This window comes from Aquila chrysaetos, chromosome 4 (assembly GCF_900496995.4).
Source record: "Aquila chrysaetos chrysaetos chromosome 4, bAquChr1.4, whole genome shotgun sequence".
Taxonomy (NCBI): Eukaryota; Metazoa; Chordata; class Aves; order Accipitriformes; family Accipitridae; genus Aquila; species Aquila chrysaetos.
The window spans coordinates 59,827,292-59,843,637 of NC_044007.1; the positions used below are offsets into that span (position 1 = coordinate 59,827,292).

At 38.3% G+C, this 16,346-nt stretch overlaps 1 long non-coding RNA gene across 1 annotated transcript; it reads right to left on the reverse strand.

The window, feature by feature from the left end:
* Window position 1: 1 nt before the first annotated feature.
* LOC115340062 lies at window positions 2-15,840 on the reverse strand. The gene is made up of 9 exons (XR_005932299.1): window positions 15,431-15,840; window positions 14,919-15,007; window positions 11,110-11,179; window positions 8,233-8,309; window positions 4,469-4,492; window positions 4,323-4,387; window positions 1,823-1,923; window positions 312-364; window positions 2-213 (listed from the first exon to the last, which is right to left on the reverse strand). It is a non-coding gene; the product is annotated as an uncharacterized LOC115340062 (long non-coding RNA).
* Window positions 15,841-16,346: the final 506 nt, after the last annotated feature.

A 16,346-nucleotide genomic window follows, 5' to 3' on the forward strand; every position in this document is an offset into this window, starting at 1 on the left:
GAAATACTGAGGACTCTTGGTTCACAGGCCATTGCCTGTCTTCCCTTCCTTGACCAGCGGTGGGAAGGAGAAGCACCTTTCCAAGTACTTGCTTCCAGGGCCCTTCACTGGGGATGTGCTGCACTTCACTGGGGCCTTTTGGGGTGCCTGTGCTCCCCAGGGGTTCACCCTTTGCGCCGATGGGGAGCTGCTCATGACTGTGCAGCCTGCCACCTAGCCAAAGCAGAAAGTCAAAGTCACACTCATTCGGCTGCCTGCTTTTCACAGGCTGTAACATTTGGAATTTCACATTTTTCAGAGTTGTTACATACTGTTACACAGATGTCTTTCCAGAATTCACACCTCTTTGTCACCAGAGCCATTCCTGTAGTTAAATTACAAATACTTGAGTACACTGAAAAAGTGACAAGGGGTATGGAAATACACAGTAATTCCTAAATATGAAGCTGGCCCTAGCTCTTCACTTCAACAGTTAAGACAGATATCAACTACACAGTTAAGCTCCTATGTTTCTTCCCTAAGTGAATTATAAGGAAACAATGAAAAGAAAATAAGAAAAAGTAAGACTCTGAAGACTGACTTATCTTTTTTTCTATTTTGACAGCCCCTTGCTCTCTTCACTTAATAGTTTGAAAAATCAAGCAGAACTTTTGTCATGTGCAAAGGTAAATTAAAAAATAATTAAATGAGAAAATACTGTGTTAAAAGATAATTAGGTAAGTCAAGCACCTAGAAGTTATAAAGTACCAAACTGTAACTTGACTTGCATTTAATATACAACTATATCACAATATGAAGATAAGGAATAACCAATAATCAACTCATGAAATCCTCATTAACATGACTTCCATTAATGAAATGCACACAGCAGAGACAAGGCTAAATTACAATACAAAACAAACATAAAAGGATGATGGAAACATGTAGGGACGAAAATCAGAAAAGCAAAGGCACACAAGGAAATGCTATAGCAAATGGACATAATGGACAATAAGCCCTCAGCTGGGCCAGTATGTCCAGCCAGGACACCGTATATAAAAAAAGATGTTGACTTTCTCCAGCTTATCCACAGGAAAGTGAGGAGAGTGTTGAAAGGCAAAGAAAACATGAAAGTTTTCTATGAGGAAAGAGTTAACGAATTAAGGCCTATTTAATCTTACAACTGAAGGGAAAACACAGTAAGAGTCTTCAAACACATGAAAGTTACTTTTAAAGATGATGGGAATACTTTTAAAGAGGATGGGGATATAATAAGATGTAACAGGTTTAAACTTTAGTGAGGAGATTTAGGTCAGAAATCAAGAAAAAAACTTCTAATGGTACAGATAAACTTGGAAACAGGTTGCCTAGGAGAGTCCAGAAACTCCAGTTTTAGAAGGTTGGATAGGCAACTGCAAGAATGATTTAGATATAGTCAACACTGTTCATGGCACGGGAATGGACTTAATTACCTCTTGGAAAAATACTTACCTGTGGCTACACGCAATTAAAATCTGTATCACATATTCTTATCTACAGTAGATAGACTAAAGGGTGATTTTTTTTCCCCCCTTCTATCCAAAATAGATGAACAATATCATTACTTTCCTTACATGCTATAGGAAAACGTTTACTTATCGACCATGTGCTGTAAGTTTCCCTTTTCATTCTTTAAAGTCACTGAAAAAGCCAAGAGGTAATAAAATTCTCAACTAGGATGCCAATAGGCCTGAATATTACTAATAAAATCTTTAATGTATCACACAAAGGAAGGAAAGCCTCTGAGGATCTCAGCACTCCGAGCTATAATATATTGAATGAATAACAGAAGCAGGATACCTACCTATTAGAAAACTATAGTTAGGGTTAAATCAAAAACTCATAGAAAATCCTCTTATCTTCAACAAAGAAATCAGGATTCAATCCTTACTTACAAACGAAGTCCTGTAGAAAAGTACAGAATAAAGATATAACAGGTGTTCTCTTACTTTACTTTTCTGTTAATATATAATAGGAAGATGGGAAGGGAGGGGGAAGCAAAAGTAAAATTAAACTTGACACTTAAACAGTTTTTGACTAGTAAAATATGTTTTTAGTGATATTTTTACTCGAGGAGCATGAAAACTGTTGACCTCCACAACTGTGGAAAGGTAATTTTTAAAGTTTTCATAATCTTCAGCAAGCATTTGCTCTCTCTGTTGTCACAATATCCATACGTCCCACAGTTTATTTTACTCAGTAATTTTCTTTTAGGTCTTCCCTCTCAGAAAAGAACACCTGTTCAAGTAACAGTACTTTAACTTACTGGGGAATAGGAATGGTTGTTTCCATGTTCTCATTCCCAAAGGATTTACTTAATTCTTTAAGATCATTGAGTGTTTTGCTCAGGAAACCAAAGAACTGTCCACCCCTCCTTCATTTATTTTTGTGTTGTAAAATTATTTATATTTGTTGATGATAGGACTTGATGTCTGACTTGTGCTATCAAGCCTGGTTATGCACAGAAGGCATTAACTATGCGCCTTGTTGTTAAAAGTGCTTTCTACCTATGAAGCCCAGTTTATATGCATAAGCTGACAATTTTGGGTGTCAAACCCTCCCCCCAAAACCAATCAGTATTCTCATGTGAAAAACTTGTCCCATAACATTTCTTCATTTGCCATTGATTTTACAGTTACTCAGTTGTCAGTGTACATTGTTGATCACAGCACTGCCAAGAGGGAGGGCTATTGGCTGAAGGAAGGAGAAAGAATGGCATTTTTATTCATGCTATGTAAGTTAGATTTATGGAGTGAGGAAGTTATTTGCCTCTCTCAGGCGCTTGAAAGAAGATACACTGCAGTCTATATAAGCCTCTTGTTCTCTGTGCTTTACAGCTACCCAGATGAATATGAATATGAGGCATGGGGGGGAGTTAGGAGAGTTTTTTGTGAGCCTTGGATAGTAATTTTTTTCAATACATGAAAAAAAAAGGTTCACTAGTTTTCATTTTAAAGAAAATGTATCACTTCTGCTCAGTGCAGCAAGCAGAAAGTTTCAAAGAAAACATGCACTTCCTGACAAGCACAAACTGTGAAATGTATTAGAAAATAAAGGTTTTAATGTCAATTATCATTAAAAACCTTATTTTCAAAAGCACTTCACAGCTTATTCATGCTGAGAAGTGCTTCTTATCTTTGAAATTTTCAGCCTGCTACACTGAGCAAAATGGGTGCAATTTTCTTTTAATTGTTTTGAACACCATGTGTGAGAGAACATGACAGAATGCAAATTGCTTCTACAAGATGTAAGAGGCAGAGAAGGCTGTTGAATTTTGTGGCATCTCTCTGCAAGCTAAAAACATGAGACATACTACTTTTTTAACAATAGGTCAGGAAGGAATGTCTGCCTCCCTTGTTTTCAAGGTAATGCATGCTCTTTCTCTGGTTTTAGTTTGCAATGCAAGACAAGAAGCCAAAGGTTTCATGGTCACAGTGCACTAACAGTTCTGTCCTCAGTAGCAATAGTTCGGACCCTGGATCAGAACTAAACCAGACTCACAGAATTCGGGGCTTTTTCAAAGCAACCTGTCTGCCTCTCAGCTACATATATAAGAAATATGGACTGCAAAGCAATCTGTTTTCTTTTGTCGTTCTAACTGGTCAGGCTGAACTCAGGCAAGAAATTATTCTGGATTCAGCTGCACCAATGCAGTAGTCATAATGTGGTGCCACACTATTTTACACAACAGGCCAGCATCTCATGGGGAAGTGATGCTTCTCCTGTGAACATTAGACACCAAGAACTAAAAAATAATAATAGAATGTACTGACTGTCCAGCTTTTTTCCCAGAACCTCTGCAGAGCTAAACATTTCTCTTTTACACACCTATTAGGAACCTCCCCATACACACATACTGTAGCAAAATCAAAACAGAAAGAGGACAAAACTCAGAATGTCTATGAAATGAGGCAATTAGCAACAATGAAACAAACACTTTGATACTATCTCATATGACCAATTAGGCACTGTTGATGAGGCTACCAGAAGATGTTTCCCTCTGCAGTACTTCTCTGGCTTTGCCTAGCTAGTTTGCTTTCTGTAGCACTGTGTTATGAAGCACAGAGGTCAGATTTCTCTTTGAAAGCCTCTAATGATCTGACAAAAGTTTTCAGTGGAGTTGGAATAGAAATTCCCCCAGGATAATTTGACATTGCATTATTATTGCAATAGTTTCTACAGATATTCCAAAGTCAAATTAATGTAATTTTTTTAGGGGTAAGTGCCTTATGCAGTGTCATTTCTTTGTGAAACATGACAGAACTGTCACACTATTTTTTATCAAACTTGTTGTGGTTTCAGACCTTTTCTCCTTTTCTTTCTTCATCTAGGAAACACAGGTATTCCTGGACATAATCTTGCACTTCAGCTGCACAGGAGAACCTTCATTTTATGATTTTTCATTCAATTTCTGAGCCTTATCATGGAAGTTCCATGTGAATTTCCATACTTGGTCTCACTCTTCTGAGGGTCACTGAAATGAAACGAGTAACAGGACACACTTGTGAGAAAAATTCACTGGGCCGTAACATAGAGCAGATCTTCACATAGCTGAAAATCTCTGTAAGGACTGCTGGAGGCATTCTGAGTCCACCATTAATGTCACAGGAAAAGGTTTTCTCTGCATAGCACAGTAGCAGGAGGCTGTTTTAAGAGGAATGAAGGGATAAGCCAGAAAAGGACTGGTCAATCAATCTTTTTGTAGAAACCATGAGTATAAGGATGCTGCAGGTATTCTGGAGTGCTCCTTTCCCCTTCTTTCTCTCCTTCCCCCCAAAGCCAAAGAAATTAAATCTATCCTTTTTCTTGTTCTGCATAAATGAAATTAGTTTTATTCTATTATGAAACTGCTTTTCTTGTTTTACTTAAGCATGACCATTATTCTTTTACTTGGTTTCTTCTCAAGACATGTCTACACTACAAACATTTGAAATCAGGCTAGAGTTCTTCCATGCTAAACAAGAAAAGAAGCTCTGTTCAGCTTGAGTGTAAATGCCAAAGCTGGATTTTTTCACAAAACTCTCAAAGGCGAAACTGTTGAACTTTTTCTACTATGATTGTGTGTGAGCAAGCCATGATTAAGCAACAGCATAGATACATCCACATGGCATAGACATTTTCTAATATCCCGTATAGCAAGAGTGGGTGAAACTTTGTTTCTTTACATGAGCAATCATAAAAAGAACTGCTTTAAAAAAATAAAAAAAGAAAAAGAAAAAAGCGACCAGGTATCAAAAATGCATATTCATGGCCACGTTGTTTTCTGAGCAGTGTAAACTGGAAAGACACATTTTTGTAGACCTTGTGTTTTTCTCATTTTAAGTCTCAATATTTCTTGAAATTCTGATTTTTCACCGTGTCAAACACTACTTCAAAAGAATTTTCAAAGTTTGGTAATAAAGTTTAGGTTTACTTATCCAAATGATACTAAAGGTGTTCATGGGTGCAGACCACAGAGCTTTACTTTCTTCCTTCAATCTCACAGATTTTAGTTACAGTCCAAATAACTGGACATTTCTGTCTGCGACCTGTCTTTTCAGTCTTCTAAGGGGGAGAAGGGGAATATTTCATTTTAAATAAAGTCTCGTGTTCAAGCTAATCAGAAAGGGAGACATGTCCTGGAGGCACATCAAGACAAATGATACAGGAAAATGTACTATGGATGAGAGCATGGCTGAGAAAGCAAGCATTGCAGAGCTTTTTGAGCCTCTGTATAACCTTGTGTACAATGGCTGTTATGTGCCTTTAGGTGCTCTTCACATGGCTTTTTTATTGCCTTTCCAGACTGTACCCTTGCTGACTATAAGTACAGAAAGAAAGAAGCAAGTTTATGTTTTCTGTATATTTTATACTGGACTTTTCACTTTGGCATCCGAAGCCATATTGAGATTGTTGCTTTTAATAAGGAAAAAGTATAAGACCACCTCAAAGAAGTAGGCATGATTTATTCCAAATAAAGTCATCTAGTCAGATACCAATGTATTACCAGACATAACTTTTAACTTTGTCACAGAAGTATCAGCAGCTTTTAGCACCTTTGCTTTACAAATAATTAGTCATAAATATTGTGTTATTAATCATAACTCTATATCATATATAATTAATCATAATCACTTATACAAGCATCAGTCATATTACATATACTGCCAGAAACTAACTACAATTCTGGCCCATCCTGATACACAAATATGAAAAAAGGTTTACAAAACATTGTATAGATATAAACACCAGTCCCAAATACATAGCAAACAGATATGCTCTGTGTTCTAGGAGTGGGGACTAAACATGAGCCTTGGGATTCCCAAACACTGAGAGGTGAAGACCTACTGCAAGAGATGTACAAAGCCTAAGGTAGGACTAAAACCAGTATGAGTGTCTTCTACAATGCAAACCCACCTTTTGTGACAGTAGCTTACATGTATAGCATGTTCTCCAAAACCACCATTCTCACCAACTACCAACACATATGTGGATAAGAAGCCTTACAAGTGGCTCACGTGCCTTTTATACATTGAACAAATCATAACTATTTTAGCTTTTGTGAAGTATGTGTGTATATGTAAATTATATGTACAATTCCACCAAAGCCTATTTGGGAATGTGTGCTTTAAGAAGAGTGATGAGTCAGTGAAATTTTAAACATAAAAAAATGCCCTTGGTGGTGGGAAGCTGAGCAGTGTTCAATGTTTCAATTGCTTTGCACATCTTAGAGTGTCCTTCAGTTCAAATACCTTCTTAGATCAGCAAAGGTCTATGCTGTAAGTGACAGCACTGAGCTTCCTATACATGCATGAATTATTCATTTCCTAAATAGATACATTAAAAAGAGAGCTATTTAGAATTTAATGAATATTAATAAGACCATTCACCAACATACCACATATATCTATGCTAAAGAAATCAATATGGAGGTGCAGTTTATTACCAGCATGCCTGGAAACATACAACAAGGTTCCACTAATATCAGAAAAAAATTCACTTTCAAGACTGGAGTTACTTCATCTTCAGCCTCCTGAAGGCACACAGGGATTTTACTGAATTGAAAGCAGAATATTACAGAGAGAAGCAACGATTAAGAAAGGCCCTATTTGCTTAAGCCTTGTGCAAAAATTGGTCTCTAAAGGAAAAGTTAATTTCAAAGTAAGTCACATTCATGAAAAGATAAACAACCTAAACTACAGACTGCAGATACAAATATCCACACCACAGACAGTCAGATCTAGATTTTTAGTTTATTTTACCACAATCCTGCATCCCTTGCTCTGAAACTGTCTGTCAGTCAGACCATAAAAATAACAAACTATTTAGCAGCAGATTGCAATGCTGAAATCCACAGTGAATGAATTTTAATAACAATCCCTAACAAAACCTTTGATTTCCTAATAAACCCTTTTAAAAAACTTAATGGAGTTGAAATTTGTTTTTGAATTTGTACAATTATTTGTGACAACATTTCTTCCACTGGTCATTCAGCACTTTGCATTCATACAAAAATAAGGTGCAGAAATCCACAGTGTAGCATTTATTTTTCTCCTGAGTCACGTGCAGTATTTTGAAACAGTTCTGCATCCAAGCTAGATAGTTACACTAATTAACACTGACACAACTTCCCACAAGCACTATACTATTTTTTGGCCATAAGACAGTATCAGCGCAGTTACACAAGCTTGCTGGAAATTCTGTAGTTGCTCCATTGCAGGTGGTCAATTTGCCCATGAAGAAAATGTTCTGCTTAGCAAATCTTTCTCCTTGCTCCCTCCCTCTGTGCCACCCCTATTTTTCTCTCCCCACTCCAGTTTTAAGGCCAGTGACAATATTTTGCCCTTGGGATGGATGCCCTCTGCACTTCTACCTCAGATCAACCTTTGTGTCTTTTGTAACAGCTCACTGTCTCCATGTCTGGATGCTAAAAGGTCCTTCAGGTTGTCTGGATTTCTTTATTACTGACAGCATGGGTTACAACAAACCTTTTTCTTGCTAGTGACCATTAGACAAGCCAAAATTAGTTGTGTAACACTCAGGTTGGCTCAGATATAATGTGCTAAATAGAGTAATTTTATTGATACGCACACATTAAGAAATCAATTTTGTTGTGATCTTAGCTGAATGAATGAAGCTGATTCATCTAGTGCAGAGCAGAAATAGATGGCTACAATAAAAGTAACTAGGATTCATATAAGTGGTGGTGTAGTTTTCATAAAGTGACTCACTCACCTGTCAAAAAAGGCTGAGATCTCAGCAAGAAAAGATCACTGAATTCATCAGAAACTCTTACCCTGCACTTTCAAAATCTGTCACAAAGAGAAGAAAAATTATCAAATAGAAAGGCCAGCACTGCATCAAGGTCACAGGTATAAGTCTGTCTCACCAAAAAATTCTGTCCAAGACCCTGGTGACATTACACATGATAAATGTAAGAACACTTTTGACAGGACCAAGAGCATTCCAGACATCATCTAGAAGAGTGTATTTATGTCTTTATTAAAGAAAATCTGAGCCTTTTTTTTTTTAAAACAAGTTCTCAGCTTTAGTAATATCAGGAATAAAGGTAAACGTCCTGCAATTTGAATGCAGTTGTTGCCTAAATCTGCCCACTTACTGCTCCTTTTATCTTTGTGCAAATCACTTTACACTACCTTATAATCCTGCAATTGGTCCCTTGTAAAAAAACTGCTGCTCAAGCATCCACAGTTTAAAATCCCTCTCCCCTTTGCCTCATTTCAGATAAAAAGAAAAAAAACCCCTACTTGCTCGTTTAGGAGTTTTTATTTTCTTGTTCTACCAGCTCAGCTCCAGCTGAATGCAAGGACAGAAATGGTTATAAAGTCATCTGCTATACTCAGATCTGGCAAAGGCAAAGACAGTCCCTTAGCACAGCTTCCTTCCATGCACACAGTTTTGGCAACGTGAACTAAAGGAGTCTCTTCCTTGGCCATGTGGCCAGTTACTTCAGAGCCTTTGGTTCCCCCAAGTCTGCTATTAGCTGTATGTAGAAGAGGTGTAACAACACAGCTTTGGCCAATTAATGCCCTCAAGGTGCTGTAAGATTATAAATATAAAGTGCTAATTACATTTCTTTTATAATAATAAAGCACTCAAGTTTGGATTTAAAAAAATCCTCCATGGAAAACATTGCTGTTTCATTTAATCCAGAGTGCCTAGAGGAGATTCCATCTTGCTGCTCTCAGTTACATTAAGCACTTATTCTAAAAATCCATGGGGAATTTCTGTTACACAGAATGTTGAAGTATGCAGCGTTTTTCCAAGTATATTGGATTAAATGAAACATGAAAATATATGAATTATTTATACTAATATATATATATGAAGGGATTGTTCATTTAATAGGCAGACATGTTTTTCTGTCACTAAAGGATTTAAGGCTCTCATCTGAAGCACATCACATCTAATGTAAAGCTGAAAAAAATGTTTATTAAAGCTAGTGTCTTTTCTTTGACAGCAGTTCCACTTTTCCTGGCTGAAGCAGTATGAATACATATTCTTGTCTTGCAATGTCCACTTAATAAACATCCTATATCAACTTTTATATGAGAATCATTAACAAGTTAATTTTCTTTGGCCTAGGACATTTCTATCATTTTCATCCATTCAAAAACTGATTCCAGCTGTGACCAAGATATTTGGTTCCTTGTTAGCATATTCCCACCAAATATTGCCTTTCATCTTAACAGAATCATCAGTGACCCTGGGACTCCAATTGGATTCTGGACATACTGGTCAGATAATTGGTGGCCTTTTGGAAAAATAGACAGCTCATAATTTCTGCTTATAAGCTTCATGATTTTTTGCACCTTTCTTTCAAGATGTTTTGCATATTCCATAAAGAAAAATACAAAAATCAAAAGATCTTCTACAAACAGTTTCCTAGATTGTATCTGACTGACTCTAAGGACTAATACTTGGATAAATGATTATTGGTAGCTGCGGTGCTTCTTCCTAAACTGAATTTTCACATAGGGAGATCAAGGTGAGTAAATAAGAAAATCATATATTACGGTCTAGGTAGAATACTACAAAAGCTTCTAATCAGATGTATATCATACAGGAGGTTATGTGCCTGGTTCCTTTATGTGGAACTCAAAACAATCTGTCAGATGCTCATGTTCATAACAAGGCACTGCTGGATTCCTAACTAACGGAAAGGAGTTTCCCTCCATTATGAATGTATCTGGAAATTTAAAAATTTGAAAATTTATAGTATCTGAGCAAGGGACAGAAGTCCTGTCAGGGAAATAGGTATATTGTGTCTCTGAATCTTAAAAAGTATGGAGTGGTCTTTAAGAAATCAGTTGAAAAGCAGTGAAATTGTTGTGCGGGTACATACCACAGTATGATCTTGGTATCATCTTTTTAATTGTCATGTTTATCAAGATCCTTGCTAAGGCATGCTATTTCTCTAAGGTGGCTCTCATGACAAATTTTCCATGGATGCCAGTATATAGAAAATAGTATTCATGCAGGGCTGTCCTTTGAATATCCTTTGAATCCTTTAACTAGGATTTTGCAGGGTCCAGTCATAATACCTCAGAAGTGTTCCTAGGTCTTATAGTTTTGCTTTGCCCCCAGTTTCTATCTCTGCCACTAAGTGACATAAACTGGATCTAAATCACTATGTGCTCTATGAAAAAATTTCTTTAAAGCTTCCAGAAATGGTTATTCCACTGCCTCTCCAGACAACATAGAGAATTCTACTGTGGTCTCAGAAAGAACTAAAATCCTGTGACATGTCTCTTTCTTATGCATCTGAAGAAATGTGGAAGTGAATCTTATTTAGGCAGCAGTTGCAAATCAACAGGAATGGTGTTTTCTGTAGAGTGAATAGGGCTGCTCAGAAATGTGGAGAGTATTGCCTCCAGTCTTGTATCTGCAAAGCACATGTGATCCTAGTTTGGCTTTGGAAGTTATTCAAACAGGTATACTGAGGTATTTGCAGCTTTTAAGTAAACTGGCATGAAAGCAAAACATTGCTGATAGAAATGGTATTTTGTGGAAGGACAGAAACAGACTGACAGAGTTCATGTTTGTGAGAATTCAGGACACAGAGAACAGAAAAATGTGGTAGAGACTTACCATTCAATAAGCCCAGGCAGCTTCAGTACACAATAAAGCTCCTCCTTTTGCTAACACTGTCCCTGAAAGACTGAAAAGCATCTTCTCAACTATAGCCTTACAAAACCCAACCACACTCACTTTGATTGATTCAAGAATTTTACCTTTGTTTCATGAAGATGATCAGAATCAACAGAAAGGGAAAAATAATGCTCTGTAATGAACTCTAAGCTCCCTTACACTGTAAGAAGCTTTCTCATGTGAGACCATTTCTACAGTGGTCTTACCCATGCTTCAGTCCTTTCAGTCAGGTCAAGCAATGCTGGCTGAAAAACCTCAGATATATCATACTGTCAGAAAATGAGCAATAATCTATTTCAGCATATTTTGTACATGTGCTTCATATGTGTTTATTTGGTATAGAGTTGCATATGTATTCTGCTAAACTCCTACAATGTGGAAATGTAGCGGTGCTTGCCATGCAGCAGCAAAGTTCAGCAGTCTCCTCATGTAGGATAGGGGTCTAGACTAGTACCTCATATGTGACACAAGGTGGATTTCATCCTTACTTCTACTTTTCTTTGTACTTTTTCCTGGGGGAAAATGTGACATTTTAATATCTTTTACAGAAATAAAGTATCTATACCTGGCAGTTACTAAAATATACATTTTACTGTATAAACTGTAACCTCCTTGTTAACGTGGTTTAAAACTTTCAAATCTTACTGAAAAAAAACATTTTAAACAAATCAAATATTAATGCTTAATAAGAGGTAAGAAAATATTCAAAATTGCAAAGTTTAATTTTTAAAAAATATGAAGTGTTAAAACCTAATTACTATTAAATATTCATGGTTAAATTATTAAAATCGTTATTAAACCCCAAATGTCTAAGTCATCAATTCACAGGCTCTGTGTAACATAACTTCACCAACTATAATTTCTTTTATGAAGGCCCAATGATTGCACAGCTCCTGTTGAGTCAACTCATGCACCTGCTACAAGACAAGGGCCAGGCTGGTCTCAAGTTATCTGCTGCCTGATTCATATAAAGCTACATCCAGACTTACATCCTGCCTGTTGAGAACAACACAGTTACGACCTTAAGGTACCAGAGAATCCATATGTCTTTCCTGAGTTGTTTCACATGCAGCAGTGTATGGAGCATAAATGAATCCCATTTATCTGGTCAGGCCTCCTGACAGCTGCTTCCACTTTCTGGTAATCTATACTACTTTTGAAATAACTGAAATGAACCATTATCCCACAGATTGGCAATACTTTGTTTTCTGAAAGTGATATAAGAAAGCAGCAGGAAGGTTGCCTTTCAAATCCAACTCTGACTGAATAATAGCAAAAGCTTATAAAGCAAATTCCAAAAATACATACAGAGCTCCCAACATAGCTTTCTATCGATTTTTAAGTATTGTCCGGTTCAATTTAAAACAAAGACAAGGGACCTGCAGACCTTTCAGTAGCACGGCAATCTTTTCCAATGAGAATGCAATGCATTATAGAGTTACATCAAGCATCAGCTACATTAATACCCAGCATATAAAGAGTGCTCATTCAGTGATGCAAGAATTGGAGGTCATTAACAAGATAAGGAGACTTAACAAATGTATGAATGTGTTTTCCTTGCTTGTCATAAGGAAAGCTTTTGCAGAAATGGGGGACAGAGTGGGAATGCTTTATCTAGCCCACAAATTTTTAGGGGAAAAAAAATATGGAAAGAAATGTCCTGGGCATCATTATCTTTAAGCTGTCTGGCACATGACAATTTTTACAGTGACACATTAGCACAGAGCAGTATTTGCAGTCTTCCTGCACAGTGCTCATTAAACTTTAATGAAACACAATTTCCAAAATTCACTGCCAAATGCACTTATCCTACAAATGTCACTATCAGCAATTTTACATACACTTTTGGCTGAGGAAAAAAATTGTAGGTCCAAGTATTTCCATACTTTTTCTTTTAAATAGCTGAGTAAGGTCAGCTACAATATAGAATTTCTCTGAGTACTCCTAGTCACTTGGGCTTCATTCTACACTTTCTGCCCTTGATTCTGCCTGAATATTCCTATCACTTAAGATAGTTTCATCAAATTGAAATTGAGCTTGATGAACTTTCATGGCAAGTGTAGGGTCCAGTAAGTACTTTGACACCCTTAGTTATGGGAGTGATGGCTTAGAATTTTGTTTTTTAGCAAAATAACAAATAACTTGATGCCTAACACCATAATAACTTTTTTGTTTGGTAATAGTTTGAAGTGATCCAGTGGCTTTTCATTTATAGTGCACACGCAGAAGTGTGAGCAATGAGACAGGAGACTTAGCAGGCAATATTCCAACCCATATAGACGCAAAAGACAGAGCTTTGAATGAAAACAAAGAATAGGGAAATTATGCTTTAGAGAATAATTAACATGTTAGCCTACCCTCCATTAATAAAGTCCTTATTGACAGCTCATTTCTCAGCATCTTTCTCCTGCACATGGTTTTCCCTTATGATAATTACCTTTCTGAACACATGAGAAATACTCCAAAACATTAGAAGTTCTGTTATTCTTTTCTGCATTAGCATTATATCCAGATAGGGTCTACAGAGAACCCTACCAGTCCAATAGGGTAATGATTCTCATTTTTACATTTGTTCAGATTTACTTGCAGATACAAAACCTCTGGCTATCAGCCTGTGTTAGGAATGGTAGATATGGAAACAAAAATCAGTTCTGTTCAGTGGCACTGACGCTAACTATATTTGGTTCCATTCCTTCAGTATATTGCACTTGAGCAGATGCAGTGGCTGCAAATTTTGCTCAGATCAGAAAGACCAGTGTAGATATCAGTCCCTGTGAACACTCAACAAATGCAGGTATGGCCATTCAAACGGTCATATTTTACTACTCGAGAACAAAGATATGCTACGTGTATGTATTTTTTTTTCTTTTACTGTGTCAGTTTGAAGAGCAGAACTACATGCTGTTAGTTCATTCATTTTTATTCTATGTATCCAGTGTGTCCTGTATTTTCTGTAAATCTAGTCAACACAACAAAGGTAGCAGAACATTTTCCCCTTTCTGTTAATTTTTCTCTAAGTCAGTTAAAAATGACACTACCAAAGGGAGCATATTCTGTACAACGTACCTGCCTGTTCTCCCTACAGGTGACATAAAATTTTCAAGTTAAACACTAGAGAATGTTTTCTTTCTATTTCTTCCTGCTTGCAATGAGTTGCAAGCAGAATTTTCTCACTAGAACCTGACATTCTTCTTCACTCAGGCTTTTTGTTTTGTTTAGTGCCATGTATTTGACAGTTTTTGGTTTTGGCCTCATTACATTGTGAGTTTTGAACACTGAAGTGCACTGAAAGGCACTAAATGTGCTGGCTTTCCTAATTTTTCTTCCCTTTCTGAATTTAAATACCATCTGCATTAGAATAGATGCTTATGATTCTTCAGCACTTTTCTACCATCAGTACTTTTCATTACCTTGCTCAGCATAAATTAACAGCAGAAGCAGCATCATTTTGATGAAGTCCCTAATGTCACCCATGTTGCAGTAACAATGCTTTTGCTGACTCCCTAGACAAATAAATAGAACAATCTCTTAATATCATCTGACATTCCTTTGTAGAGCAGAATGTCTCCTATCATTGCTACTAGATCTGCTATTCAAATCCATTTAATCACCACAAATTTCATAATTTAAATCTAATTCTCAGTGTACTGTTACATGTATTAGAAATACAGATTGATATAAGAAACTTTTCAGGGGGGTGAACTTTTTTTTTCAGAAGCAAGATGTGCATAGAGCTAACTGCTGCTTACCGTCTCACAGTGTTGAAAAAATGATGCCAATGAAACCACAGGAGGAGATGACCTCACACGAAAATGATATACTTTGTTACACACGTGTTCTGTAAGACACAGACACATCAAAAGATATAATTTCAAGTAAGGTGCTAACGTTTACCAACCATAAGTGTATTTTAAGAAAATCCTACTGCTTTTCATTGTTATTTTGTAAAAAATCCCACTGCTACCTTTCTTCTATCGCAAAAAATAAATACATCTATCATTTAATGTATGTTCTTCAAACTTAAAATGTGAACACAAGTAGCATCGTTTACATTCATCACTAGCTCGACGACTGGGTACAACTTAGATTTACCTCTACATGAACATAATTCACACACTCCTTTAAACTCACTAGCCCAAACTGAGGAATGCTGTCTCAGGAAGAAAAAAGTACAAGAATTGAATGAGATTTAAGTAGTCTGAGATTACAAAATTCTTTTGAAAATCAAAAGTCTCGTATTTAGGTACGAGTACAGGCTTACCATCTGACTGCTGTAGGCCACTGCGAGGGACAGAAAGCGCCAAGGCCCCAAAGCCGGCGCCCGCCGGGCCCGGCCGAACCGCCGGGCAGAGGCCGCTCAGCAGCAGCGGCAGGGCGCGGAGGCCGGAGCAGGGAGCATGCGCAGTTCCCTCTGCTGACAGGCGGAGCGGGGCAGCTCCCCGGCTACGGCCGGAGCTCAAACCGGGGTCCCGCCTGCAGGGAGGGAGAAGGGACTCCCCAGAGGACCCCCGGGCCCGCCCGCCCCTCTCCCGAAGGCTCCGGGAGCGCGAACCGCCGGGACGCCTGATTAGCCTCGTGAGCCGGAGGGCCCGCCCGACGGAGGGGCACGGAGAGGAGGAAAGGGCGCGAGCGGAGGCCCCCCTGAGGGCGCCCGCTCTCCGGCGGTGGAGCGCTGGGCGGGCGGCGGGAGAAGTCGTCCTCTTTTCTCTGTTTTCTCCCTCTTTTTGCCCGTAGCCCCCACAGCTCGCCCCTTTCGAGACGGACCCGCTGACCGAGCCTGGGGCGGGGAGCGGGTCCAGCCGCCCCCGGGCTCCTCTCTGAGAAGGAGCCTGGAGCGCGGGGGGCTCCGCTCTGAGCCTCCTGACGCGGCGGGAGGGATCTCCGGAGCTTCTCCCCTCAGCTGGTCCCCAGAGAAGCAGGGCTCGTGGGGCGTGCTGGGTGACGTGCGGTTAGCGCGTGTGGTGACACCGTTTGCTGAGGTGGTTTCCCGCCAACTCCTGTTGTGAGCGACTAGAAGTTTTGTGAGTCAGAGGATCCCTGGCGTCGTTTCACCTTAACCCGGACCTGGGAATTGGCGAACCTGGGTCGTCATCCTGAGAAGTAGGGATGTGACATGTAGTTCACATAGCAATAGAACAGATTACATTAAGAGAAACAAACTCACCCTTGTCTTAATT